The sequence below is a fragment of the Pterocles gutturalis genome, unplaced genomic scaffold (genome assembly GCF_000699245.1).
Source record: "Pterocles gutturalis isolate BGI_N339 unplaced genomic scaffold, ASM69924v1 scaffold8424, whole genome shotgun sequence".
NCBI lineage: Eukaryota > Metazoa > Chordata > Aves > Pterocliformes > Pteroclidae > Pterocles > Pterocles gutturalis.
In genome coordinates this window covers 25,858-51,714 of record NW_010135710.1, presented here as the reverse complement: position 1 = coordinate 51,714, position 25,857 = coordinate 25,858, and positions in this window count along the sequence as shown.

Below are 25,857 nucleotides of genomic sequence, written 5' to 3'. Positions count from 1 at the left end.
ATGTATTGATTACAGTATTAAGATATGATTTATGAAAACTACAGTATGATCATTGTAAAGTCATACTGGTTTGGTAATGTACATGCCTAAATCAACTGTATTTTGTACAACTCCATATCCTAATTTTCAGATTAAGTTCTTCACAGTTTGTAATATTTCCAGCTAAAATATCATCCCCTGGTTTAGAAGATTAAACTAATCTTCATCTCATGGCAACAGCTCTGGTTGGCATCCTAACACTGCTGTTGCCAAATGACTTTGTGATGTTACACGTTCATATTAAGCTAAATTATCAGTAGGAATCATGCACTGAAGTTACGGTACATATCCTCATCACAGAGTAGAAAATTGTTTGATTGAAACAATTTCCTATTTAGCCACAGTGGGCAGCTCATAAGCTGTTCAGGGCTTTGCAAGTGGGAAACATGCAAAGGAATTTAAGACTGGAAAAGGAATACACTTATGACCATACCTTAAACCAGCATATAATGGCATTGCCAGTGGAGAATTCAGCCCTGATCTGAATGGGGAAGGAGATGTGTAAGACTCAATGCATTAAACACTGTAGGTTCAATTGCTAGCATGGACAGAGAGAAGATAGTGTGGTGCGGTGGTATGGACTTCACAGTAACCTGGGAAATTCACTGCTTGGCCATAACTCTTCAGACTTTCGTAGAACTAACCTGAATTGCACAAGATCCTATCTTGACCTTAAATGATAATCAGTTTCTTAATTAGTCATTGCCATAAGATGTCTACTACAGCGGTTTGGAAAAGAAAACATTCTTTAGGAAAATATTGACATTTTGTTGGAAGAAAGAAATATATATTTGATTAAGACAAAGAAAAGTTTTTCCTCAGAATCTGAAAATGTTTAAAAGAGAGCAAAGCTTTCTGATGAACATTTTTGTTTAATAAACCCCTTAATTTTCTCATTACTGCAAAGTATGAATGGAAAACACTAGATGAGTCCCAGTGCTTGGGAGTGGATGATCTTATCAGGCTTCTGTACAAGCAGAGCCATGAGCTCTCTTCCCTCCAGGGTCTTTGCTCAGGAACAGGCAATGAGAAGATCACAGCTCAGGATTTCAGATGCAACAGTGCACACGTATTTTCATCCACCAGAGAAGATAGCATTTACCTCCATAAATAACCTTTTGTGCATATGGCCTAAAACAGCATTTACCTTTTTTTTTTTCTTTCTTTTTTTTCCCCACATCTGAAGCCATTTAATTTGTGCACATTCACATCTAGACTCCTTTTTGTTTTAGAGGTAAGGCTTCATAATTGTAATCCACAGGGGCTCAGGAGCTCACAATAAGGTATTAAAAACATTTTTTTGACCTTTTTAATATTATACCAAATGCTGCTAAGCAATTAAGGCAATAAATCTGTGTAAACTGAATGTGTAATTCCTCTTAGGAATATAAATGTGAGAAAATTAAATGTCAGCATCTACCTTGGTGTTTACAAGTGCAGCCATAGAATGTGAATTCATTGCCTTACCTGAATCCCAATTTTGTAAATATTATTGTTAGAGGGACTTTTTGAAAAATTAGTTCAGACACATAATCTCTTTGGTAGCACTGAATGTTCCACTTGTGAGGGAATTCCCTTGACACTGTTTACTGCTGATCCTGTGGAAACAGGTACAAAACCAACCTGCATGGTTTTAAGAGAAGCACAGTGTCAAAGACAGGGTCTCAGGTATGTAGGAGTTGATAGAAGTTCCCAGCTCTATCACTGGGTAGTCTGGGCCAAGTCATTTCACCTTTTTGTATTCTGTTTCCTTTTGTGGTATTTCTTGCCTCATCAGACTTAGAAACTCCTAAAGGCAAGAACTGTCCTGTTCTGCTTTTATACCATGCCTGGTGCCATCAGGGGACCACATGCTCAGCCCCAGACTCAGCTGAGGCTTATACACAGTACATAAACACAAACACTAATAATACACACTGTCCAATCTCGTCTGCCCATGCGTTGGGAAGAAAAGGGGAGAGAAAGCAGGAGAACTGTTTGCATTAAGGCACTGTCTAGAAGCTCCTACTCTTTGGAGCTGAGATCATGGTAGCTATGCACTTCCTAATGACCCAAGAATTCACTGCAACTGAAAAAGATAGAGAAAACCCTTCCCTTGACATATCTTGTTGATAGAGTGTTGATTCCGTTTCAAGCCATGGTGATTTTAGGTTAAAAAATTTTTATTGAGAGTTTTTGATTTGTTTCAGTCCTAGTTTTAAATGTCTCCTCAACTATCTAGTCCTGTCAAAATACAGAAGGAGCCTCCTGTTATTTTAGTGTAGACTAGTCTTGTTGTTCTTCCCTGTTTTACAGAAGTTGCACAGCAAAGGGAACTGACAACACTTCTGGGGACATCACTTCTGGCTCATCTACCAGGCTGTGCTCAGGTGGATCAAATGCCACAGTTGCATGATGAAGGTGACAAAAATCTTTCCTCACCACAATGTGAACATTTTCCCCTTTTGTTGGTGATTTTTTGCATGACAGTTGAAGATACAGCTTGATGACCAAGATTGTGTCACTTTATTTAACATTCCCATAATTTAAAAATGTGTGAAGAAGGGGAGAGTTTGATTGTAATATTTCATTTTCTTGAATTTTAGTGTTACTAAAATAATAATACTGCAGTGCATGACACTGTCTCAATCTTACATCCTCAGAGAGAAATAACCTTGCTTCTAGTGCTAGCTGAATTGCAAGCAGGAATAACATCTGTGAAGCCAAGTCAATAACCCTCCTTTCTTGACTTTCAGAAAAGTTTATTCACTCAAATCCAAATAAAATAATAATTCTGTGAATTAAATTGCCCTTCCACTAAAGTTGAGGTTTAAATATCTATCTGCATTTGACAGAAAACTTGTATTGAATAAAGAGATGGCTGAAAAAAAATTTCTGCCTTTGAGCTAAACTGGGAATTGAGTGCTCAGCTCAGATTAAATTGTAAACTTGACTATTCCATGTAGTTCCTTGATGGGTTCATCTGTACTTGCAAATACTTGCATGATTACCGTACTCATCACCTACGAGGATGAACTGCTTCTGAGCTGAGGTACGTGGATAATCACCTTGCATATATTTGAGAGGAGATAGTCTCTTTCCAGCAGACTTCCTGTTGGCCACATGTCAAGCTCACCAAGTCCAGCTGTGCAATGCTGTGGTGGGTTAACCTTGGTTAAGAGCCAAACACCCACCCAGCTGCTTGCTCACTCCCCCCTCCTGAAAGGGACAGGGAGAGAAAATTGTGTGGAAAAGCTCATGTGTTGGGATAAAGACAGGGAAATTGCTTACTAATTGTTGTCATAGGGAAAACAGACACAACTTGGGGAAAGTTAATGTAATTTATTGCCAGTTAAAAATGGAATGGGATGGTAAGAAACAAAGACAAAAACTAAACCACCTCCCTTGCCCCCTTTCCTTTTTCCCAGGCTCAAATTCACTCCTTCATCCCCACCTCCTCTACCTCCTGCTGCCCCAAGCAGCACAGGGGAAATGGGGAATCAGGAGGTTATGGCTGGTCTGTAGCAGCTCCTCTCTGCTGCTTCTTCCTCCTCACACTTTCTCTTCTCCAGCATGGGTCCTTGACACAGGTTTATCCTGTGGTCCTTCAGGATAAACCTGCTCCAGCGTGGGCTCACCATGGGCTGTAGCTTCCTTTAGGACACATCCACCTGCTCTGGTGTGGAGTCCTCCATGGGCTGGAGGCTGGGTATCTCCTCCGGCCTGGGCTCCTCCATGGGTTGCAGAGTGCTCCTCTGCTCCGCTGTGGTCCTCTCCAGTGCCTGGAGCAGCTCGTCCCCTCCTTATTCTGACATTGGTGTTCACACTACTGCTTCCCACTTTTTTTTCCCCCTCGCCTCCTCTCTCTGTCTGGTATTTTTTGCCCTTTCTTAAATACTTTTTCCGGAAGGCACCAACACCACCTTGGCTGTGGGGCTCAACCGTGCCCTGCGGTGGGTGGGTTGGAGATGGCTGGGACCAGCTGTGCCAGGCTCGGGGCGGCCCCTGTTTTTCACAGAGGCCACCCTGCAGCCCCCACTGCCAATGCCTGGGCACAGATACTCTGTACAGAAGCTCAGTGAAAACCTGCAACTCCAGCAATTATACCAGCAATGTTCCTGACTTCACATTGGGCAAAGTCCACTAGATGCCTTCCCAGCCTGGTGGCCAAAGCCAAAGTTAGGTTGGCATCACATTTTCCTCACTCACAGAATGTACGTCCCCGCCCCATGAACGTCTCATGAGACTGGGACACCCCAGTTTTGGATCTCTATTTACTAGGATATATTGTTACTCATCAGAAATGATGAAGAATTCTGGGTTTGCTGATGGCGGTATAAGGTGCCCTGTGAAGGCTACCAACAGGAAGGTAGTATAAGAATTTCATACTGTGATAAAAGAGATACTCTCTTACAGTTTTAATATTCTTCTACTAGAAACTAGTGAACATTTTATAAGCAGGCTTTTGAAATCTCTGTCAAGAGTTGATAATGAATAGAGACACTCCAGTGCACTGATATGTTGTTCCCTGTTCAAAGAGCTATACTGTAATTAGCTGCACTCAACACAGTTTAGAGCTTCAAGTGTTGGTGAAAACAAAAATAATTCTTACCTACTTTATGCCGATTCACACTTTGCATAATGCTGGGCAATTGCAATGCCCCTTAAAGTTAAGAGGACACTTACTGTGCATCTAATCTTTCCACATTTTTTGCAATGTTAACCTTCAACTGTTTTTTACGCACCAGTTGGGCTGTTATGGACTCTCTCTGAATCATACACAGAGTCAGAGAAAAGGTCATAATCAAGATATTGTGAATTAGTGAAATCAAAGAATATAGGGGGTTTGGGGTAGACTTGGTTTTTTGATATTTTTTCCCCCAAAAACCCCTCCTTGTCAAATAAGTTTTACAAAATAACCTGCATACGTATACAGCATATGACTGAGAATAGTATCTGAGAGCAGAGGGCTTGGTAAAGCTGGGAAATTGCAGTGACAACAAAATAAATGCTTCCTTATGTACATTTTAAGGAGAAATTACATTTCTGAATATAGGAAGGAATATATTTCTGAATATATCTCTGGTGACAGGAGATAGATAGCTGAAATTCTGTTGTATCTAGGACAGTAAAAGTTCTTGGAGTGCTCTTGTCTTCTCCTGGGAGGAATTACTGTTCTTTATTATGTGGTAAACAGAAGCATGTACTCTACATTTTTACAGTAAAAGTTTTAGTTTGAGAAGGTTTGGTGCAATATTATAAAAAAGGAAAACCTCTCAGCTTCCAAAATATTTTTCTCAGTTCTGTTTTCTGTCCCAGCTAAAGAAATAACATTAGTTTTCTATCTTTTTTTCTCCAAGTAAGAAGACGAATAGAAACTAAGGTCTAATTCTTCAGAGGGGTTCATTTGCTGTGAAAAAGTCCTCTGCTTGTGTAAGGAGAAATGTAGCCATCACCGTGTGGTTTGCTGCCACTGGCTAACAGACCATATGCCTGTGTTTTGGCTGGGGAATGGCAGATGTCATCCTGTGGGAAGCCCAGGGGAAAAGTGAAGAGGTGACCTCAAATTGGACTTCTGCCTTTGACCTGGCAGCACAAACCTCTCTCTGTCCCCCACCCCACTACATGTTGTGTCTAATGCCTGCATCACCCAATGCTAAAGCTGCTGCAGTCAATGGGGAATGTAAATAGCCAGAGTTCATCATTCAGTGGTTTTGTGCTCCCAGTCTTCATCGTATGCTCATCCAGTGTGGCGAGTGTCTGTCAGAGATGCAGGTTTCATGGGAAAAAGGACGGCAGAGACTGCATGTGGCCCCATTCCCTGCTTTCCTGTGTCAGGCCATTCCCTGCTTTGTGACATGGCCACAAGCGGGTAGCTGTGTTATCCACCCATCCTGAGATCAGTGGGGTTGAATTTCCACCCTGCTCTCCTGAAGATGGGTTCTTTGCTGAGCCTCACTCTTTCATAGCTTTAGAAGCTTTCATAGTGCAACCACGAATGCACAGCAAATCCAGTCTCGCACACAAATGTCTCGTGATTTAGCAGAGCAGTTAAAATTTCTGTGCATTTAGGGAAACCAAATATCCCTCTGAAAAACAGAGGTGAACTCCTTGAGGTGGTGTGTCCTGCTGCGAGGAGCCTGAAGGCAAATTGAATTTGGAAAGAGAGACAAGCAGAGGGTAAAATCTGCATGAATATGCAAGGAAGGGGGATTTCTGCAGACAACATTACTGCAGACTCAGCTTTAATTAAACTGCCCACAGCTGCTGTTTCTCTGTCACCTTTGGAAGCAGAAGGTGCTTTAACCAGCAGAAAAGTCAAAGGAAAACTTTAGATGTAAACTAAGATCTCAAGTTTCTCAGTGTGACCTGAGAAAACCATTTTATTTTACCTTGTCACCTTACAGACATCCATGATCAGAACTAAATAAACTCGTTTACTTCGGGAAGACTTTGGAGTAGATTGTTTTGAAAAGGTGGAAGACACCCTTCATTTCATGTATGCATCTTGGTGGTTTATTCCCCTTCCCACTAGGAAGAGAGAGGGAAGATTAAAAAGAAAAGAAAAAGTTTCAATGGTTTTCAGAGTTTCTTTTACTTTATTACTTTCCATTTGTCCTGGTTTCAGTTGGGACAGAGTTAACTTTCTTTGTAGTAGCCAGGGTGAGGTTATGTTTTGGATTTGTGCTGAGAAGAAGGCTGATAACATACTGATGTTTATAGTTGCTGCCAGGACAGTCAAGGACTTTTCAACCTCTCTGCTGTGCCAGTGTCTGCAGGAGCAGGAGAAGCTGGGAGGGAGCACAGCCCCAATTACTAGCCTAGGATTCAACCTTAGATTTAGGATTGAGACACAAACTGGCCAATAGTCTACTCCATATCATGCACATCATGCCCAGTGTATAGATGAGGATCTGCCTGGAAGTTCACTCTCTTGGATTCTCAGGCTCTTCTCTTTTCTGGGATTGTGGTTTTGAGACTCTTCTCTGCTCTGAGATCATTAGCCAGGAATGGGCTGAGCCTTGGTCACTAGATGGTGAGCAATTTCACTGTGTATCACTCATTTGTATATTTGTATATTATTATCATTATTATTTTTATTGTTATTAAATTGTTCTTATCTCAACCCACGAGTCTCTTTTCCCTTCACCTCTTTAATGCTCTCCCATCCCTGGGGAGGGGGAGGGTGGGCAAGCAGCTGTGTGGTGTTTGCTATTATCTGGGTTCAAACCAGAACACTTTTTTTAAAAATTGTGCTTCTGAAAGAGAGGGGGTGAGAGGAAGAAAATGTAGAATAAGACTCTTTAGAAGAAGGAAGATTTGGGGAATTCTCCCATTCTTCCTATTTACTCTTTTTTTTGCTAGTTCTTTCTAGCAGAAGGAAAGAGAGAGGGAGGGAATGAAAACAACCGAGAAAGGTGATGGCAAGGAATCCAGATGCTACAGGTTTTGCTTTTAATATGGCAACTATATTTACTCTTAAATTTTTGGTCAACATGTCCAATGGGAAGAATATTTTTAAACCAGCTCTGCTTGTTGTGCATAATTATTTGTGTATATGGTACTCTACATATCTGCAAGAAGACAAAATCTGTCTGAACTGTTTGCCTCAGTGCGGGTAGATGTGGCAAGAAGTCTAACTTTAGCATATGTTAGTGGAAATGGATGCTGTTCTTGTTGACACTAGATAGGTCTCTCTTTAAGGTGAGAAGATAGAGCACTGTAATGCTGCAAAAACTAATTGGGAATATACAGTCAATGAGTGAAGTGAAACTGAGGTTAAAATTCAGGGAAGCTCAAACTGAATTTCCAAGGTAGCACTCAAAAAGCATATCTGAGAAACAGAGTAAGACGCATATGTGAAAAAAGAAGAAAGGAGTGTGGGTTTGCAGGCAGGAAACAAAAAAGCTAATTGATAGCCATGCCATAAAGGCTGGGGTTACAAAGGACAAGCCTGGAACAGAAGGGAAGAAAGCACAAAGTATGAGAGACCATTATCTTTAAAGGCAAGAACTGCAGGGTGTAAGAAGCAACTGGCTTTTGTGGCTTTTAAGGAAGCATTAGATATAGGGAGACAATACAATAACCCAAGGGAAAGTGTGCTTCCCAGGCTGCAGGCAACATTTCATACCAGCAGTGAAGTAAGCTCTTCAGCACTCTTCCAGTTACAAACCAGTAAGGGTATAGTTCAGATGCAAGCTCCCAAATTGCTCTATGGTATATGGCACCAGTATAAATTACATTTGTGATATGAACATTTCTTAGAGGCAGTCACAAGAGCTGCATTGCTAAATTGCCACTCTGCTCTTTTAAATGTTTTCCCTTTATCTGTCCTATTCTTTCTTATGAACTCCCAAATGAGACAACTGGCATTTTCTTAACGAAAGATACCAGGTCTGAACGTGAGGCTCATAGGTTATTAACTTTATATCAGACTATTCTTCAAATGCTGTACTTTACTTCTTGAGAGATCCTGCAGCAAACCGAGATACCATGATCTCCTTAATCAGAGACTCTAAGGCATCAGAGTTGAAGCTAATTAGGATCTATGAGACTTTGGAGGGAATATAATTTGTATGTGAACGCTATAGGTGATAAGGGGTTTCAGATGATGACTATAGATCTCATCTGAGCTCAGGTACCACAGTTTGACAGGATAAATCATTAGGAACACATTACACATTATTCTTCTGTTTCATCTTATTTTCACTCAGAAGGCTAAGGCAGGGAAAATACTATGTGTGTGACGGAGTTTTGTGGCCCACCTTTTGTTAATATCTAGGCTGGGAGTGAATAAGCAATGAACACCTCCTGCTTAAAAAGCATTTCTTTTCAGTAAAGTCTCAGCGGCTGAAACAGCACCTCCCCATTCAGATGTCCATTCTGCTTTCCTCTCAACACCTGGATCATATCATATCAGGAGTAGGCATGTGCTTGCTGAGTGTTCACCAGGGACTCTGTCAGAGGAATACAGACCTGCTCCAGTGATTTTAGAGTAAGTGCTCTTGAGAGCTCTTTGAACCATCCCACTAAATCCAAGACAGCTGTTCCATTGTAAAAGTCAGTTTAACATATGGTTTACAGTGATCATATATTTCTATTATATACAGTATAAAACAAAACAAAAGGTGCTTGAATTCTATGAAGACAGCATATTGCTATAAGCAGAAATGGAGAGAGAACAGTGATTATATACCATCTGTACTAGACTAGCAGGAAGCATTACCAGTGAAAGAAGAGGAACCACGAAAGTGAGGACTTGACTACTAGGACAGCTGTCCACTTGGCAGCTAAAACCAACAGATATTTGATGAATTAAATCTCTATAGGAGCCTCTGGTGATGACAGTAACATCGCTTTGCATTTGGTATACTGTTTCAGTGTTGGGGCAGCTTAGTAGGAGACTCTGAAAGTTGACTGTGTAGGATTTCTGTTGTGTGCATGTATGAGTTTAGAAATTACAGAAATTATTAATCCTGGAAGGGACTTGAAGACCTTTTAGCCCTATTCCTTGTCTGGGAAAGAATACGTGTATGTCATTGGCACTGCTTATAGCCTTGTTAAAAGTGCCAAATATTCCTAAGATCCCTGTTTCCACATATCACTGCCTTTAAAAGGGTTTTTTCTTATATTTAGATTATTTATCTCTGTGGCAAAGAACTTTCTGTTCCACACCTGGTGCAAAATTAAACCATTGATTGCAGTCCCCTTTATGAAAACCCTGTTTATACTGGAAGACATTTGATGGACATGGAAAACATTTGACCTCTGTTTCACTTTTAATAGTATTTTCATTAATGGGAGGTATGCTGTCATGTCCTTCAAGTCTCTCTATTCTACATGGAAGAAACAAAATTCTTGAGAACCGTTTCTCATCAATCTGTTTTCTAAAGCTCTCAAAAAATAGTGTTACTCTCTTCTGGGATTTTCCCATTATTTTTACATTTTTGTACTCCAAACCGATTCTAACAGTGCTGTGTGAGGCAGAAAAATTACATTACATTTATGAAACCTCTGTTTGTACATCCCACAATTGCATTAAAGTTTCTTACAGCAGCATGTTCTTGACTTCTTTTCAGCTTCTAATCTACTATAACCTCCAGATATTTTTTTCTTTTTCCTGTAATGTCCTTCCTTTGTTAACAGAGACAGTGACAGCTAGCAGAGATACAGCCTGGAGGTACCAACAAATGGCCTGTTTACAAGCTGCTCCCTAGTCTACAGGGCAGTATGTCCTGGTGTAATCTCCAGTCAGGATCTTAAAAGGCAAAGCTATTTCCTTCAACCAGGAGTGGGGATTCATGCCACAGGAAGCTCTAAAAGCTGCAAAGTAGCAAACAGAGGGAAATAATTCTGGGGTCAATTTTAAAAATATAAGGCTCACCAAACCTCCTAATCATACTTCTCGTAGAAGAAAACAAGTTACATTTAGGACACATATGGTCAAAAGTGGCAGTGATTATTTTGGAGACTGGATTTTGGAGCTGTTAACAACATTTCAATCATCTGTAAATTACCTGAGAAATCAAAGTTATCAGTTCAATAGCAGTAGGTACTGGCAGTGTTCTTGGCTTGTTTCTGCACTGTTTGGGGATAGGTGTGGAGAAGAGGGGATATCACACACAGAGTCAACACTGATATCCCATCTCCCATACGGAGTTCTATATATTTGTCTGATGATCTTGCATGAACCTCAAACTGACTCCAGAAAATTACAACTGCAGCTCATCAGTTTAACTCAGTTTCCTGCCATGACAAGGAACTGAACAGTCTTAACCAAGGGAATAAAATTTTGAGTTATTTTGAGATGAAAACAAGACAATGTGACTTTTTTAATGAGAAAGGCATCTTCCAGTAAAGGAAACAGACTTTTGTGACAAAGCTGTAGAACTGTTGTTTCTTCTGCAGGGAGTTTCAGACTGCATTTCTATTTAATTGGCATAAAGCCCAGCATCAAGCCCACTTTCAGAGTTACGCTTTCCTCTGAGCTTTAATTTGCACTTGAAACTACACTCCACTAACTGAACACTGTCTTACTATTACTCTTTTCTCACCTACAACTTTTCCTCTTAGAAAGAAACTCTGCCCTCACCTAAGCTGTTCCTTTCCTGGTCCCTCACCATTTTTCCTCTGCTTTACTGTTGACACTGTAGCTGAAGGGATAACCCCAGACAACAAGCAACCAAACAGTTAGCAGTGAAGGTAAAGATGGTACAAGTCTAATGGAGAAACTTACTGGACATAAACAAAATCGTATAAAACTAAGCAGTGATATGTCATCCTTTTTAATATCACCTGACCACTCAGTTTTCCAGCGAGCAGTGGGCACTTGGGGCATGTGGGGTGCCCAGGTGTACGTGCATATTGAGCTGCAGACTCCGTGTGCATTCATCTCTCTGTTCCAGGTGTCGTGAGTTCTTCGTTCTGATCACTTTTATAATTTTTCCAGTTCTTCCTTTGAGGCTGGTAGGGCTTAAAAGCAGCTGCTTTCCTCCACCAACTTTATTCTTTTTTTTTCTCTTCTTCTGTCTTGTTTAGGGAATGGTAAATAACATTGTGGCAGGTACTCTCTGTTTTCCTTTTGAATGTGAGGTTAAGAACCGTTATATATCTGTTGCTGTTGGATAATAACTGGGTTTCTTACACCAGCTACAAACTGTTAGCCTGCACCATTGCTCTCTTGACTGTTTGTCATCCTTCATCTTACCTCTTAATAGTTCTTCAGCTGAGCAGCATTTCCTAGTTTATAATTAGGTACGTTTGGGGTACAACTAACTAGAATCTTTTAAAGGAACCAACTATTTCAGTTCAAATTAATCTCAGCAAGCATACACAGAGAACAATGACATACAACCCAAGGCCTGGGAGGTATTGTTTTTCCAAACCATGGCTGCATGAGAAAACCTGTGTTAAACAGAACCTAGCCTTAGCTTGAAGTGAAGTCACAGACCTGCTGTCTGCTTCTCTGGGTACTGGAATAAGTCCAAAATATGGCTACTGTCAGATTTGGGAAATGTATTTCTCATTTTCTTCTTTTTCTGCAGGAAAAAAACCATGCAACTTCAAATAGAAAACCCCTTACTCCTTATATGAGGTGAGAGACCTTTGAAATCTGAGGTTTTAATGACTTTCCTCCATGCATGTACCTGAGGTCTCCTTGGGGAATTTGCTTGCTCAAGGACTCGGAGGACAATATTGCTGGCTGTCAGGAGTCTCACGAAGTAAAGCCCAGCTAACAAAGAGGGGTGGTAGCAGAGCTGCTCTGCTAGGGGAAAGGCATGATGGAAAACCTATTGCCCTGAGGCTGTCATCAAGTTAAGCCTCTCATAAGGGATGATTACAGGGTGCTACTTGTTTTTCTTGCCACTTTTGCTAAAATCCTGTGGCATCTGCAGAGAGGCAGGCAGAAAAGCCCCCCACACCATTTTTAGCATGCTCCCCAGGCCCAACACACAGCACTGGGCTCTGTCCTGAGCAGTTGGAGCTGGAGCATTGCTGTTAGATGAAAGGAGTTTACTAACACATTCAGAGGAACTAAAATTTGAAGTCCAAGGTCAGGTCCTTTCTTTTATTTATTTTTATTCCTGAGAAATATATGCATCTTTATGTATATATAAGAGGAGTGTGCTAATGTGTATGAAAGGAAGGAGGAGGGAGAGGGGAAAGAAAGCAAATTATCCTATTTGTTGTTTTTATTCTATTTCCTACAACAGAAGCTGCTCCCTTCTCCTCTCTTTGCTGCAGCTATGTGGTCGTTACAGTGTCTACAGTAATGATATGGTAGTGTTACTGGCAGATGTAAAACTCAATTGCTGTAAACAATGATTAAAAGATTGTTACACAGAGATAGGTGATACTGTGCAGTTAGTTGAAATAGATGTACATTTTTCCCAACCGTGTGCTAGCAAAATAAACACACATGTTTAAGAGCCATGTGCAATTAACATTAGTTTGCTTTTATACCTCCGCATTTCACACTCCATTGACTGTCAGTACCTTGTTTGGAATCTGTCAGCATAAAAGCTCCTCTTTCTCCCTGTGTGCAATGAAGAGCTATGGATGATGCGTTACGGAGAGAAATAAATAAGTAGGTTTTCTTAAATAAATTGTTAACTCTAGAGACAGTATTTCTAATTGAGAAACTGTCATCTTTCTGACAAAGTTACTGATGGTAATAATGAAAAATAGAGCCAGATAGACAGCTTTATGAAATGGATATCTAAGAACCAGAAAGAAATTAGCTCACTGAAACAACACCGTCAAAATTGGAAGAGCTACTCTAGGTACAGATCATGAGTGAGCAGCAGGTGGTCAGGAGGTGCAAAACTCATGGTTTCTCAAGAACAAGATCTGACAGAGCACAGCAAATAGGACAGTGGCTGTGCTACTGGTGAGATGCTTGGGTGGACTTCCTGGTGTGGCATGCAGCTCAAGAACATAGGGACCTATATTTTGGTGTCTAACATGAGCCTGGTCCTAAGCTACCTTTGTGTTCCATCCATGTAGTTGATATGATCTGAAAAGCTAGTCATCTCTCCCTAGCAGACACCTATGTTTGGTTCGCTGAATTTCCTTGTAGACTCCGTTGACCATAGTGTCCAGGGACTTGAAGAAATAACCCACATATAGGTCAACTGCCAGTAAGGATGCCCTAGGCTTATCTCCACTGGCAGATATGGTGTCATATCTGCCAGTCTTATGTGAATACCTTGGACATGCCAGAATATTTAAGTGACAATAAATAGTTGCATTGAGGAAATTAATTGAAGTCCCAGTGACAACAACAGCAGTTCTGTGTCGTTTACTTCTCCCCATATGAGATTTTCACATTTTCCTCATTTTTTCAGTGCCTCATGGACTTTAACATAAATATTTTTATATCCTTTTGAGGCAGGCAAAGTCTTCTGTGCTCAATTCACCAACCCTTGAGATGTGGAAGCTGCATCTAGAACTACCCTGTCAGAGTACATTGGCACCACGTGATGACGCTCACTTAGCTGAATTGCATCTGGATCACTTGCCTTGTTTGCTTTGCATTGGGTCAGGCACCAGGGAATGAGAGCAAGGAACCAGTAAACATCACCAAAAAGAGCAATGGGTCTGAAGATAGTTACGTTTAAACTTTAGATTCCCTCAAACCCTGCCTGATTTGGAAAGTGCTTGGCCTGGCAGGTGTTTTTTTGGACACACACCCACAGACTGGCGTTCTTTCTAGAAGACAGCAGATGTACATACCTAGTGGTCAGAGCACTTGCCAGATGAGAGAGGCTTATGATCAGTGCTGAAGGCTTTGATAGGTCTGTGCTATCAGATTCAGATTTAAGGACTACATCTGTTTCTACTTCCATCCCACCTATGTGATTGTGATGGGTTAGCCCTTGGCTGGGGGCCAAGCCACACACACCCGCTCACACAGTTTCCGCCCCCATCCAATGATAGGGGAGAGAATTAAAGGGGTAAATGGAAAAGGTTCTGACTGGGCAGGACCAGCCCAATTGTCAGATCCTGTAGTGTTGACTAGCCAAGTGGCTTTTGCTAAATGTGTATCCCAGTTTTTGGGGTAAAGGAAAAAAAAAAGACTCGTGGGTTGAGATAAGGACAATTTAATAACCAAACTACAAAACTAAACTACAATAATATTGAAAATAATACTATATACAAATATACAAATGAGTGACACACAGTGACACTGCCCCCCCCACTCGATGACCAAAGGCTCAGCCTGTTGCCAGCTAATGATCCCAGAATTACACTCACAATTCCCCCAGATGGGGGGGTGCACCGCTCCCGGAGGCACTCACGGAACGGAGATAACAGTCCCCGCGTCCCGGAACCAAGAGCTGACCGGAGTGGGGGGAAAAACGACCACCTGGCCCCAGCTAACAATGTCCCCGGAGAGGGAGGATCCCAAAACTCACGGAGCGGAGATAACGAATTCGAGTGTCCCAGGCCGAGAGAGCTGACTGGAGTGTGTGTGGGGGGAAAGGCCTTGGGAGAGCAAATGCAGACACCTGAAACAAGATGATCTGAAGCCCGAGGGAAGCAAAAGAGAAAAGGGAGCTCTCCCGGAAGGGTCCTCACCTATATACTGAGTATGACGTGTATGATATGGAATAAATTATTGGCTGTTCTGAGTTTCAGTCTTAACCTAAGAGCAAATCCTATGCTAGCAAGTGGCCGTCCTCCTTCCCTGGTCTGCTGTCCTTGGCAGCAGAACAAAACATCGTTCTTATCAGCTCTTCCCCTGAGCATAAATCCAAAACACAGCCTCTTGCTAGCTATTTATGAAGAAGAGGAAGAAAAAAAAAATTAACACTCTGCTTAACCCAGGACAGTGATGTTTCCACAAGGAAGGCAGAAAAGTTCTTTTGGATTGGCTCTGGAAGCATAGTGAATATTCATCCCTGTGAACTTGTGCAAAGTGCTCAGCTAGACAGCAAAGTTGCACAGCTCACACATGGATACACCAGCAGTTCCTTCATTTCTACCTCAGGAACAGGAGTGAGAGGCACTAGCGTGTCAAGTCCTCAACTGCAGATTTATAAAGGCCTTGTGGTACAAAATGGTATCAAATAACAATCACCACTACTTCCACATCACCCTCAGATAGGCCTACCTCCTTTTTAGTAGATCTAATAAGAAAGCAGCAGTTAATTGCAAAGGCTCCCTGAGAACATTCTAGAGAGAATGGGAATGTTACGTGCATGAAGTAGTCTCACACGACAAAAATATTCTCTCTATAATAAATAAAGCTGATTTTATATACAACAACACATCTGTCACATCAGTATCCATGACTTTGGAGTCCTGTCACCAGTTTGTTACCCTGCTCTACTAACCACTGTCTTTGCTCTGTTTTTCTGTCTTTCACCCTTGATTCACCTGTTTGAATCTGATTCATCTGATTGAGACTGTGAAAGCCATAAAAGAAGATGCACACTGGGATGTTCACACTGATGGTTCTGTCTCATGGAGGCAGAGGAGTACTGATATGTTTCAGTACAGTGATCCGTTCCAAAAAGCCAGCATCTCCACCACTTGATGACCTTGATGATCCTGCTCCTTCATCTCCATCCTCTATATCATATACACAGTCCCCATCTACTTAAATTGTACATATTTAGGACCCTGCACATATGTCACTATCTGTTATACTTACGAGGTGTGTATCTTTGATAGACACCTCTACTCAATTTCACTGCATATGTTTAAATCTTTAAATCAAGCAAGGAAATTGCTTTTGCTTGCAAAACTTAGATTTACATGTCAGCTTTGTAAAAGAGAGAAAAAATAAGTAGAGCTGGCAGGGATAGAGAGAAACCTGGATGATGGGAGAGTAGGTGGTTCATGAACCTTTAAGTAAAAAAGAACCAATAGTGTCAAGTTCTGTTTGATATTATGAATGCAGAAATGTTATCAGAGAGCTAAACAAATGAAATAGAATTTGAGGGTCTCAGTAAACAAGTTCTGATACAAACAAATCTGAGTAATTGTTTTTGGAAGTTAGTGATACAGGATGGCACAGACAGGCACAGAGTAGAGCACTTTTATTTGGTCACCATCCTTGTCCTCATTGCCTTGTATAAAGCTTCAACTCAGCCAGACTGCTCTTGAGTGTTATCTACCTAGCCCTGGGGATTTGAGGGCAGGTGTGATAGATAAACACCATTTCTCTGCTCTCTGTCCTTTCAATAACAGTTGTGCAGGGCACCAGTATGTGCCAACTACCATCTTTCATGGAAATAAAAAGAAGTGGCATGAAACACAAGGGTAATGTATTATTTAAAGAAACTTCACAGAAATACCATTTTCCTTCAGCAAATCATGTATTTTTCACTCAAGTGCACATTTCTACTGTTTTAAAATATCCAAATTAATTGCCAAAGACTTAATTTATTATGAAAATGTTGCTTATTCACAGGTTTAATATGTTTCAATATTTCTTTGCTTTCTGAGATAAGCTTATTAAGATCTTCATGTGAACAGTAGAAATTAACTTTAATTTGAAGCTCTGCCAGAAAATTATCAATATTTATTAGGATTCTGCAATCCTCTCAGTCTTTTTTCATAAAGAAAATACTATTTCCAGGGTTGCATGTGGGTTAAGACTGGACATAATAAAATGGTTCTTAATCCATATGGTTTAATAAACTGAAATAACTAAGATTTTAAAGTAGAATATTACCTATTTTCCAGTATAAAACTCCTGAAATATGTATAAATAACTTATTGAATTGCTCAGTACACAGAATTTTTAGACACATATATTTTTTTATGATGTAGCCGTTTGGCAGGTTGCAATCTTTCGAAAATGCTTATGGTTTCCTAAAAAAGTCAATGTATTTTTTTTTTTTTAAGGGAGATAGATCAAGTTAAGATATTGTTGTTCCTCAATTCAAACAGAAATCCATATGAATTTTATGTCTCTGAATAGTGTCCCACTTCAACTTTTACTTGCTTTGTCATGTCATGCTTTTAAATAAGAATGGCATTCTTGACAAACAAACCCGTTGTTGTTTCATTGTATTTTACTTTTCAGCGAGGTCATAAACTTCAGCACAAGCTGAGTATCCTAATTTTGAGAGGGTTGTTAAAAGTCTTCAGCTTTTGAGAGAAATAAAAGTCACCAAAGGTATGTCTCGGTCTTCCGAAAATTTATCATTTTTTAAAGAACTTTAAGTTTCAGTGAGGAATTCTCAACCATTCTGTAAGAACTTCTCATAACAGAAAAACATTTTAAGATTCTTTCAATCACAAGACATGGAGAGAGCCATGTTGCAGGTTGCCCTACCCCACTGCTTCAGACTGACAGAATTTAGGATCTTCAGTAGTTTTGAAACCTGGACGACACAGAAAAAATTGTCAAAATTATTGCTTTACAGCCCCCTAGTTATCTGTTGATTTATCTTTTTAATGCTTTACAGTATTGCATAGACAAAGACAATTAGCAAGAAGCAGCTATTCATTATACTTCTCCATTTATCTGTGGGCAGAAAATAGTATCCCAAGGTCATCATCAGTGTTACAGTAATATGTTGTGACAAATGATATATTGCCAAAATTCAAGCTAGTTGACTGCAGTACACACTTTACATTTGCAAGTATTTCTTACAGTTTTATTGGTGTCTTGAAAGTAACGGATTATTCCCCTTTCAAGCGAACAGTTTATCAAAAATACTTCTTTATCTCCAAGGTTTGCATAATCAGTGGCCACAGATAAAAATTTTGACATTTTCTACATTGGCTTTAAAGTCTCTCTCAATTGAAAGGCAAGTTCATATTTTGTGATTGATCCCTGAAGCTGTTGTCTTAAGAAGATAAGACATTTTAGCTTTTGGAAATCTTGAAATAACACTATTCATTTTGCTGTCAAATTTGAGTGATCTGCATTTAAAAATTGTGTGATATTTGGTAGAATGCTGTAATGGCCATTTTATTTTCTTAGGAAGAAAAGTTTTAAAGGTTTTATTTTGTCTCGTGTTAGGAATTATTATGATAATTTACATGCTTACAAGCAATTGAGAAAATGTCTCTGTAAAGTACAGTAAGTCTTATGGGAACTAGTGCTTTCTCTACTGAACCATGAAAAGTAATTTCTGTAGTCATTCCAGGAATGCTTATTCCTCTGTTTCATCTTAAGAACTGTGTCTTGATTTGTTTATAAAATGCTGTTATCATCATCTCTGCTATATCATCAGCCACATGAAGAAGTGTTGTCATCAACTACTTCTAAATCAATAATGTGCAGATTCCTGCTTGTATATAGCAGATTCCTGCTTGTATATAATCAATTACTCCAGCTCACAAAGTGTTGGGCTAATAAACACTTTTTGTGATACAGGCAGTGGTTAGCTCTGCTTTTGATAAACATTGTGGATAAAGTCCTCTTCAGATATGAAAATGTTCCGTCTGCAGCATAATCCCAGCTACAGTTCTCTGCTTTTTGTATTGCTATGGCAGGTAGAATATTTATAAACAATTTATAAGGAAATTTTACATTCTTCAGTTTTAAGTGTGCTCTGTAGGTGTAAACTGATGACTGAGAACTGATGCCTGAGATTCTGTCCATAGGCACTGTCCTCAGACACCAGTGTGGCTTGGGGGAATGAGAACCATCTTCAGGAAAAGAATAGTTCAATTGCAGTTGTACAAAGTCCCTGTGGTGCAATACTTCCCTCAGCTCTTCCCAACTCTTTGATAGGTTTCTTGATGCACCAGCAAGATTCTGAGGCAGTTTCCAACTTTTTTCCTTCTTTATGGTGTCTTCCACTCCCATTCTTGCTGAAATGCTTTGTCTTGAGGTTGAACGTGAAGAGAGCCCATCTCTTTTCCTAGCTCCATGATCCTCATCAGCCAAGGACAGGCTGACACTCAGCATACAGAGTTTGACAGGGCTGGAGTCCTTCTCTCCTCATAAGCTGAAGAAGGTGGATGAAAATATCCAGAGATTTCTGATAAGATATCTGCCAAGGACCTCTAGCTTCAACAAGTGAAAAGGCTTATTACCAGGTTCAAAGCTCTATCTTGCACACAGTACATACTAAATCTTTGCAATAGAGTACTCTAGAATCTATGTAGGGCAACTGGTGCTCTTTATGTAAGTATTCATTGACCTTTCTAGAAGTTTCTCACATGTGTTCAATCCACCTGAGCTGTAAGTGAAGGGTTGTTATATATGTAAATGCCATACAATGTTCTAAAGGTTCTCAAACGTGAAGTCTTGTTTATGATTTTTTGATCTCAAGTGTGCATTTCAGAGCAGTATTAGAACAACACAGATTTCAATTTTTGGAGGCTCTGTGTTTATTTCCATTAAAAAGTTATATTTTATGATGCTGAATTCTATTCTGAAAACAGTATTTAATCTATAGTTACATGACTCTGTGTTGATCTGGCCAGGTTTCACTGATGATTGATTCCACCTTCCTTTCACTCATACAAGAAAGGAAGGAAAAAAATCTCTTGAAATAAGGGCTCACTACCCATCTTACAATACCTGTAATAATCTTCTATCTGCCTTTACACTTTTAAAGTTGTAGCAGGTTGCAGTGGTACTCAGCTATAGATAAATTAATATTTTGGTATGCTCTGAAGCTAAACTATACAGCTAAGATTAATTGTTCATTAGAACTTAGCAACTCTCAGGGCTGAGACCCTGCAACACCACTGAAACTTGGAAGAAGATATTAGGGGAGCTAAATATTTTTAACTTGTGTGTGTGCTGACTAACTGAAAACTTTACGGCCTGCAAATATTTGAATATTATAAGCAATGAAGTGGGTGAATGAGTTTGAAAACAACATACCTAATAACAAAGGCATGGAATTATGAGCCAGAAATGTGATGGGTGAATATGTTTTTTTAAAGAAACTATTTTTGTCAGGCAAAAATTTCCATCCGTAAAATCTGAGAAGGGGGAGTAATCTCACAATATAAATTCTGTTGGCTCATCACTTAACAACTGCAATGATTCTACATCTGCTAGTAGAGAGAAAAATGCAGTAATAATAACATTTTTATAGTGATGCGGCATTAATTAAATGACACAATAAGTTTTCTGACTGTAATGAAGTTTGTAGATGAAGTTCACTCAGTGGCACCACCACAAAGTGGAAGTTAGAAAAAAAAGTCAGAAAGTAGAAAAAGAATATTTATCAAATCCACATCAGTTTACCAATATTTCATGTATGTTGTATGTGGGAAAAAACCTGATCAGAATCACAGGGCCACAAAAATAACAGAAAAATCCTATCATGGTTGCATGTGTAATCACTATTCTCTCTCCTCTGCAAGGAATATCATTACACTGTGTGGGATGAATAGGATCAAAACGGGAAAAAAAATAGCACAGAGAAATAGAAGTAGACTGTATCATGATGGATATGGAGAATTAATCAGAGAACCAAGATTATTCAGGAAGTTATAAATTTAACATTTTTCTTCTAAAGAAAAAGCTTGAAAGAAATGTTTGTCTCTATAACCTTAATAATCTTCTCCTCAGGAGCAGGTTATCATGTGGGAATGACAGCCTTGCTGGTCCAGTGGTCCAGCACTCCAGTTACTGTATTAACTGTTGGCCGGAGTAGACTTTCATCTCAGACAGGAGGTGGATGGCTACTGTCTGATGCTGTAACTTTAGAAGCTGGTTAAAGGTGCCTGACCTGGACTGAGCAGATTTTGCTTTACGTGCCAAGATCTGATGTAACTATGTATAAGTGTAAAGAGAAGTATGGCCAAATCAACCAGACCTGGCTCAGTTGCCTGTTCCCTAAGATCTTACAGAACTCACTGGTGCTACTTGGTAGTGCAATGTGTAAATCATATAATCGTAGAACAGTTGGGTTGGAAAGGACCTTAAAGATCATCGAGTTCCAAACCCCCTGCCATGGGCAGGGACACCTTCCACGAGACCAGGTTGCTCAAAGCCTCATCCAACCTGCTAGGGATGGGGCATCCACAACTTCCCTGGGAAACCTGTTCCTGTGTCTCACCACTCTCACAGTGGATCCTCCTTGCTCTTTTTTAACTTGTTTTGGCACTTTTCCAGCAATGTTTTTTCTTGAGGATTTCAAGGTTTAGTGGTTGAGCTTGTGGTTTTTAACAGTTTATAACTCAGCCAAACTTAAACGGAATTTGATGGGACAAAGTATTTCTTTAGCCTGAGGTCTTTCTCTGTACTGAATTTTAAAGGTTTTTCTGCAAAATGAAGGGATGAATTAGACCAGCTTTAAAAAGCAAGGAGACTCTAGCTAGAATGGGATGCGTTAGCCAGTGACAGGAAAACCTGAGTTCCCAGCCTCTGTATTCACCTCCCAGAAGCTGTGTCACACACCAGAAAAGGGTATCAGCTATATGGGCCACAAAGAAAGGAGAGAGATGTTGTTTTGGAGCCTGGTAGTTTGGGAGAGAGGTGAGGTGGGCTTTTTGCCGCATTTAAAAAAGAAATAATCTTTACTTCATCGAGTGTTAATACCACAATAGAATCATAGAATTATAGAATCACAGAATGATAGAATGGTTTGGGTTGAGAAAGGACCCTAAAGATCATCGAGTTCCAACCCCCTGCTGTGGGCAGGGACACCTTCCACTAGACCAGGTTGCTCAAAGCCTCATCCAACCTGGCCTTGAACACCTCCAGGGATGGGGCATCCACAACTTCTCTGGGCAACCTGTTCCATTGTCTAAGCACCCTCACAGGAAAAAATTTCTTCCAAATATCTAATCAATCTGCCCTCTTTCAGCTTAAAATCTTTACCCCTTGTCCTATCACTACACTCCCTGATCAAGAGTGTCTCCCTGTCTTTCCTGGAGGCCCCATTTAAGTAGTGGAAGGTGTTCTAAGGTCTCCCCAGAGCCTTCTCTTCTCCAGGCTGAACAACCCCAACTGTCTCAGCTTGTCTTCATAGAGGAGGTGCTCCAACCCCCTGATCATTTTTGTGGCCCTTCTCTGGACCCAATCTAACAGTTCCATGTCTCTCCTTTGCTCATATGAAATAGATTTCTCCTGTCTACATTTTAGCTTCTGCTAGATGTGTAGGGTGAGTCATCTCAAATGATTAATATGTCTAGACACTCTAGGTTCTTATTCCACTCAGTGGAGAGAAATAGGCACTTTTAGGGCACAGTACGTCTTACAGTACGTCTGCATACACTATGATGAGATGAATCACAGCAGAGGAATGCTTTTTCTCTCTTCAGTTATGAACAGGATAGTTCTTTTGAGGTGGTCATCTACAAACTGAAGATCAATTCTAGGTCAGAGAACTTCCCCCAGGGTGTAAATTGCCTTGAATTAAGGTGAGGAGGTTGCTGGGGATGTCCCTCCGCTTTAGTCAAGATGGCTTATGATGCTACCGGAGGCAGCAAATCTGTCTGACCCCCATGGAGATGGGGAACCTGAGGGCTTCCAGCTGCACCAGCTTGTTGGCAACATGAAGTCCTGGAACCCATCTTCCCCCTTTCCTGCGGAAACTGCTCCAGGGCTTCCTTAGACTGCCTATCTGCTACCTGCAAGGCTGACTGGGGGCTGGGGAAATATTTTGAAAGGACAGAAACCCTGACAAAACTTAAGCATTTCAGGGTGTGTGTTTCTTGGGGATATTTAAAAACTTCAGTTATGTGACTTTTCTTCAAGAGACTTTTCTAAAGTCACAGGGTATTCTGCAGAACAGAAATCCTAGCTATTTACTGTCTCTGCTAAGTGTATTATTTCAACGAAGAAGAGAAGGCTTGATAACTACCCTGATTATTTGGCTCAGTTCTCAATAAAGTGATACATTTAATTGTCCTTCCTTGCTCTCAGGCAAGGGGCTGTCACACTTGAGCAAGGATGAAGCTCAGGTCTTGTCAACAAAGGGCAGGTATGTCATGCTGGACATCTATCCCCTTATGTTGCAGTTGTGTCTACTGAAGTCTGAAGTACCTGCCTAATCTGCCTCTCATCTCTTCCCTGTCCAGTTGTTACCTTTTATGTGGCAGCAGAATTGCTGGCATGGCTCTGCAGACCTTTGTTAAATCCAGTGGAATGAGCTGGGAGCGGCTCTGCTGGCAGATGTGATGCAGCAGGAGGAGGATTGTGAACAGCTGGAGGAAAGATCCTGAGCAGTCTTACATGCCACTGACACAGCTGTTTGCTGAGTGCGCATCTGTCTATATCTCACTGACTAAGAAATATTGGCAAAATCATATCACTGTCGCTCCAAGTCAGAGCAGTTTGATTTCAAAGTATACAGTTGGGGATTTATATTAGGGTCTTATTTTTACAGAACTTCAAAATTTCTTGTGCAATGAATTAAATATGCCACACACTGAGAGGTGTTGGAAAATAACAATTCAAAATGCATGTAGACATTTGTGCCCTATGCCTGATCTCTTTCCATTATTGGGGAGGACAAGAGCAGCTTGTCCTTTTAGAAAGCATTTGACCATCTCTGCTTTCTCCTACATTACATATTATTGACTGAACCATCTGTAATTTCATAATGCTATTAAATAATTTTTCTTTATCCACTGTTTCTATTAGCAGTTTAACAATTCATCTTGCATGGTATTTCTTCCACATGATTATAATATATCTGGCAGTGCTTAATTGAAGGTTTAATAATTTCTATTTTTTTTTTTACTTAGAGGATACTAATGACACTAGATCTCCAACAATGAATACGCTTGTCTAAGATAGCTTTCATTTACCTTTGAATGCCCTTTTCTGAACAAATGTATATGAAAATATTTTCAGTATCAAGAGAGTGCTATAATGTCTCACGTCTCATAATATTTCAAAGACATGGTTAGTAGTTTCTTTCTGGGACACTGCAGTTACTTACATCAGCAGCAGTCCACATGGGCATTTCATCTGGTTGCCCTTTTATTTGTCAATTAAGTGATCGGTCCCTACCTATTTACCTTCTGTTTTAAGCTCCACACTGACATATAATATTGGAGGGATCTCTTTAACCTCTTGTTAGCAGGAAGCTCACTAGGAATATGCCTGATTCTTCCTCAGCTACATCAGTAGACTGCATTGTTTGAAGATGTGAGCTGCCTGCTCCTATATAGCAGCTCAGGAAAACTGTGTTCGGTGCCAATGTGTAGATTAGTATCTATCTTCCTGTGGTTTACAGTGCTACAAAATGTACCTCCTTTATCTGACAAATAATCTGAACTCTCTACTCTTCTGACGTGGTGAAAACCAGCGAAATCTGATGTCTCTTCTTGTCTTTTAATCAGAGTTAAAGTGCTAATTACGGTATAGATCTACTCCTGGATGAAATGAAACCCTCTTGACACTAGTTTCCCAGCTTTTGGTTATTTATGGCATTGCTTTCAGTACATCATGATCCTTTACTGTAGACAACACTTACTGGAATGAGTTTGTTCCATAGTACAGAAAGATCATGAACTTCCATAGTAAATTCTTGCTCTGTGGTCTCAAAAATATTATACATGTTAAAAGAGATGCAATACCTAAGGATTTGGGAGCAACTGCCCCTGTGTGCTAGATTTTGTAGAATACAGAATATTGAATGTTTTTGAAGATACTACTGGTAACAGGATGTAAATTGTCAGGGACCATCTGCTGTACAATTGATTGACCATGATTGAAACAAATATCATTTAGAGATTTAGCAACATTTAGGAAATCATGTAGAAGTTTTGCTTTTTTCTCTGTTTTCCTTTCCCATTTATTAATTTTAACTAAATTTTAAGTGGATTTATATTCAAATTCCTGTTCATGCAAAAAGGAAGGGAATGCAAAACTGACCTTTCAGTTTCATGATGATATCATGGTATTCAGTATAAGATTTTCCTTCTGACATAAATAACCTCAAAGTATTTATTCCAAGCATATACTGTTGCAAAAATAAATTAATAATGTGTAATTATAAATACGGGGTTTAGATATTTATTAAAATGTCTCCTAATTTTGTGAACTGCAGAAATGTTTCAATTAAACTGGTTTTTAAGAGGACTCTCCTACTTACTATGTATGCGATCCCCTCTGCTCAGTACTGATGAGACACATCTGGAGTGCTGGGTCCAGTCCTGGACTCCCCAGTGCAAGACAGACTTGAACATACTGGAGTGAGTCCAGTGTAGGGCACAAATTTGGTTAAGGGACTGGAGCATCTGATATATGAGGACAGGCTAAGAGAGCCTGGAGAAGAGAAGGGTCAGGGGAATCTGATCCATGTAGATAAATGCCTGATGAGAGGGAATGAAGAAAATAGAGCCAGGCTCTTCTCAGTGGTAACCATTGAATGAACATGAGGCAATGGGAACAAGCTGAAATTTATAAAAATAAATGTAAATACAGGAAAAAACTTTTCAGTCATGACAGTG